Source organism: Erpetoichthys calabaricus, chromosome 3 (genome assembly GCF_900747795.2).
Source record: "Erpetoichthys calabaricus chromosome 3, fErpCal1.3, whole genome shotgun sequence".
Lineage (NCBI taxonomy): Eukaryota > Metazoa > Chordata > Cladistia > Polypteriformes > Polypteridae > Erpetoichthys > Erpetoichthys calabaricus.
In genome coordinates, this window is record NC_041396.2 from 9,516,608 (window position 1) to 9,521,876 (window position 5,269).

The window sequence follows — 5,269 nt, forward strand, 5'->3', positions numbered from 1 at the left end:
GTGTATTATTGTGGGGTGGGATTTACCCCAAAGTATTGTCATTGTCATTATCTAACCTGCTTAATCCTAAGCAGGGACGCTTGATGGAGCCTATCCCAGCTAGCAAAGGGGTGCAAGGCAGGGATAAACCCTAGCCAGGGTGCCAGTCCATCATAGGGTTGGGGGGGGGGGGGGGGTTAGAAAATGCCCCCAAAATATTGATATATCAACATATCCTTTCAGATAGATGTACCCTCCTGCCAAGTTTCAGCTTTTTAAGTGAGTGGGTGAGCGAGTCAGTCAACACTGCATTATAAAAACTTCACATATACATCAGGATAAGATGCAAATTAACCGAAGTGGCTTCAGGTCTTTAATGACACAATGCAGGTTAGGAGCATTAAAAGAATGATTAGCATAGAGTGTAATGTTCTGTAAAAAAGCTGGATTGTAATTTGATGTAAATTCTCCAGTTTATTCTAACATCCCACCCTTGACGTTTTTGCATCCTCTCGGTATCTATACAGTATATAAAGGGCAGAGGATGCGATGATATTTACAGATCCAGAAACTTCAGCGTCTGAATCAAGCACCATGTTTGCCAGCATTGCAGTCCGTCTCATGGCCACCTTGGCTCTGATCGCAACATTCGCTGCTGCTGTGAGTATTCAAAAATTAACTAACATTGGGTACCATGAAGCTAATTCTTATAAATGTGGTAACTTGTGGTTGTACTGGTCGGTGGTCACACTAATACAGCAGGGTTATATTTTTCCTGACATTTCATTTGAAATGCCAGACGCACACTAATGTGACAGTGACTGTTCACCTTCCAATTTTCATTACTTATAGTTTTTAAAGTTGTCCTGGGGATGACGTTAATCTGCACCCAGCCCTGCAAGCAGGGAAAACTTGAATGTTGGTGACAGGATTGGCACTCCGGCCACCATAATAAAACCTCCCACTGTTCCAGTGTGGCGCTGAGGTGTCACCAATCTGCACTCGGGGGCCCAATCTGTGTGGTACATCATGTGGTGGGTGCATCAATGCGTTGTAATCAGCGTCTGCTCCAAACCTAACATCACACAGTACGGGAAGTACAGAAGATGATGATAGGCATAAAGAGAGGCCAGCCATTTTCTTTTTATTCTTTCTTTCACACCCTTTGACTGCTTTGACACTCATCTGTATCATCAACAGTTCCAAAAAAATGTTTAAAAGTCCAAAAGACCATTTTGTAAGTGTCATGCTGACTGTAGCCTTAGGCACTTTGCTTAACCCGACTTTTCTGTTTTTTCAGATGCCTGATAATTCCCACAACCAGCATGCTGATGGATGGCTGGATTAAATTCAGGTAGGTCACTTAAATGTGAGATCAGACTGCCCAGTTCATTTATGTATCATCTATGGACCACCAGGGCGCGTACAGCCGTCCTATCCCGACACAGACACTCAGAGACACGAGTTTGTCACACAACACGCATTTTATTTACAGTCGGGGAGTGCTTTTCCTCACTCCCCACAGTATGGTACAGTCCAAAGCGCCAGTACCAAAAGACAGTCCTTTTTCCTTTCCTTCTTCTTCATCTTCCTCTGCCTCCACTCCTCTCTCGGTGAGCTTCATCCACCTCCTCCCGACTCTGGCTCTCCAAATGGAGTGAGGCGACTCCTTATATTCAGTGCGTCACGGGGTTCATCAGGATTACCTGAAATCACTCCCAGCTGTGGTGGAAGTCCGGTATAGGGTTCTGCAGCTTCCCCTGACGGCCTCCCCCTCGAACCCAAACAGGGCTGCACCAAACTCCAGCTCCCAGTGTGCCCTCTGGCATCCCAGGGGAAGTATCGCCTCACCGATGCTCTCTCCCCCGGTCCTTTCATTTCATGGTGTCCTGGCTGGGTAATGTCCGAGGTGGCCCGTCACACATCCTCAAATGTACAGACCTCGTGCAGACTATAGAGTCCTGTTATAGGATCGTTGAGGATTTCATAAGGCTGTTATCCAAAACATGGCTAATAAGAAAAGAGTAACTGGAAGTGAAATATTCTGCATCCTGTCACATCACGCTGATTTTTCATTCTTATATCAGACACCCACTATCCTCAATTTACATCTCTGACCCATGACTGTGCTCTTATTTGGCACTACAGCCTCAAAGACGGTTTACGAGATAACATGTTAGTGGTGCCTGTCCATAGATTGAATAGTTAACTCATATATAGCAGTCAATGTGTCTTTTTGTAAAAACAGCTGGATGGCTTTTTAGTTGATATATGACCCTAATTTAATAACATTAAAATGTCAAATTCAGTGCAAATTGTTCTTTTTTTTCTCTTTATATTTAGATGAATGTGGAAGCCAGAGAAGTCTTCAGTGAAGCTGACCAACTCTATCCATTATGATTAACTAAAATAAAGAAAGAAAGCATTCAAATCTGTTCTCTTTATTTCTTGAGTGATTGCATATCGGTTATGATGGAGTTGACTTTGTTTTCTGACTTTACCGGGCCGAGTTCTTCACACTGCTTATCCTCTCCTTACTTTTCTTCACTGTTTATGTGATGTCCAATTCTAAATGGCTCCCCTAACATTTCAACTTAGCATCTTGAAGCTCCACTCTGATTGATGTTTGGTCCATGTTGACCAGTGGAGTCACTCACATTTAATCCAATTACATTCTGTCCTATAAGCTTGTGTGTCCCCTTTGATGGACCGACATTCCAAAATTGGGTTTCTTTTCTGTACCCAATGCATCTGCAATAGGCTCAAGTGTCCATTGACCCTGTGAATTGAATAAGCAAGCTCAACAAATGAATGGAAGGATGGATGGATTGAATCTTCAAGATGTTTCACAGCACATACAATATTTTAAACCTGTTTGAGACGGTGTGGGTCTGGCTCCATGATCCCTCTTTCATATTCGAGAGCCTCTTGAAGCCAACAACATTGATATAACCAGATGACTGTGGCACTCCAAGCAACAGGATGGTGTGAAGTGTCCACGTGCTTTTATTAAAACAAATCAAAAGTGTTTGAAAAGAAAGTGCAGTGCTTCAAAAATTCATAAATAAATGATACATAAAAATGAGAATAAAAACCATCAACAGTCCTTGGGTCAAACGGGATGGAACGGAACTCCTTCCTAGTCTCCCCAGCTCACCCATTGCAAGCTCAGCTTCAGCAGCCGTGGTCCTCTCCATCCCGACCCCCTTTTGATGGCCTCGTCAGAGTCTGCTGGACCACTCGGGGTCGGTTATCCTCTCGTCATCCTTCTCGCTCACGCGGTGGTATCTCGGATCCATGGAGAGGACGGCACCTTGATTGTACTCACTCCTCTGCACAATCAGTGGAGCTGATCCATCCCTCCATCACGAGACCAATTGCCGTGCTGCCTTTTCTTTCAACACCCATCTCTCTCTCTCTCTCTCTCTCCCTCGTTTCTTTCTTTTGTCTTTTCCGTCCCTTTCCTTTGCCGGCCTGTACTTATACAGCTCTGTGTGCGCAGCATCTCATTCATGCAATTGAGAAAGATCTCACCCTCATGTGCAGGTACGTCTCGCCCCAAATACTTCACCAGCTCCCCACAGCTTCGCGAGTGCGTCCACGGAAACTGGCACGACTAACGGATTATTTAATAATAGCCATTCTTTCAGAGCCGTGGACCTGCTATACCACAGTCAGAGGTGGCCTTAGGGGTGTGTGGGACCTAGGGGTTACCAACCCTACACATGCCAGTTACGTCAAACGCTGTTACCGGTATGTGTGGACTGTATAAACTTGCATGCGAATTTAATAAAAATAATGTTAACATACACCAGATTTTCTCATTACAGTGTTCAGGTAAATTTTTGCAAGATAACTCGCGGACTTTATCAAAATATAACTGCCGTGGGGCCTTGGGCGGTCGCACCACTTGCAACCTCCAAACACTGCTCTTGACTAGGGACGTGCAGTCAATGGAGGCAAGTGAGGTGTCAGCATGAAATGTAAAAAAATTAATAATGATAACATAAAATAAATATGTCCACTGGTCCGTGCTGTAAATATGTTTTCTGTTTGATTCCAATAATTTTGATCATTTTTATTGTAAAAATTGCTGAATTTGCATTGCCTCTTCAAATACACGGGAGAAACGCGAGGTGTGGCAGAGACAAGCCTCACCTCACCTCGGACTGCGCTCTCCCTCACACATGAGGCTGATGTCTGCAATCGGCACGTGCCTGTCACTGTCTCTCTGTGTGTCAAAATTTAATGTTTCCAGACACATTTATTATACACCCTGACTTTCTACAGTCTGGCTCATATCTTTAATGAATGTGTGTGACATATTTAGTTTTACTGATCAGACACAAAACCACAGTGAAAAGGCACAAGGTGTATGGCAAGCCAAATTATCATTCAGAGATATCTTTAAAACATTTAAAGATATCTCTAAATCTTTAAAGATATCTCTAAATATTTCGAGATATCTTTAAATCATTTGAGATATCTCTTAATCATTTAAAGATATCTTTAAATACAAAGTGCTCATGTAAAGATATCAGAAACAACCTTGACTAAAATATTCTAAGCCAAAGTGACATTTGGAGATATCTGTAATTAATTTGAAGATATCTGTAAATCATTTAACGATATCTTTAATTGCATTTCATAAGGATATCATTAAAGGATTTACAGAGGTTTTCAAATCAATTACAGATATCTTTAAAAGATTTTGAGATATCTTTAAATGTTTTAAAGGTATCTCTGAATGATAATTTGGCTTGCCATAAAGGGGCGCACGTGAGCCCAACAGGTGCTCGTTGCTGCTGTTCTTCTTGGCAATAATCTCCATTGAGGTGGAGAGACTTTTAAAACTAAAGGAAAATAAGGGGAACTTTTACAAGAAAGTGACGGAGATTTTCGTGGAGAAGGACGGGCGCATGGACTTCATTTACACATAAAGGTAAGACCATAAACAGTTTTCAATTTTATAAAAAATAGGATCAGACTAAGAATAAACAATCCAATATTTAAAAACTAAATTTTGACCTTAAATAAAATATTCTTTTGTTTTTCTTGTTATCCTTTTGTTGAACAGTCTGTATTAAAATTGATTAAAGCATGAGAATTAAAAGCTTTTAAAAACAGCTAAATATTTTAACTAAGGTCAAAATTGAAATCCGTTTTCTTTTCTACACCACTCAATACTTTCATTTGTACTGAATGAGTGTGAATTGTGGAATTGCAACAGCAAATTTAGAACACATAGAGGGTGAGGAGCAAATGTGCTCTCTCCGCTCTCTTGCCGCTA

General features: G+C 41.7%; 1 long non-coding RNA gene across 1 annotated transcript; it reads left to right on the top strand.

Moving 5' to 3' along the window:
• The first annotated feature begins 483 nt into the window (after nt 1-483).
• LOC114641973 (uncharacterized) lies at nt 484-2,410 on the top strand. The gene is made up of 3 exons (XR_003715831.2): nt 484-639; nt 1,280-1,333; nt 2,323-2,410. It is a non-coding gene; the product is annotated as an uncharacterized LOC114641973 (long non-coding RNA).
• Nucleotides 2,411-5,269: the final 2,859 nt, after the last annotated feature.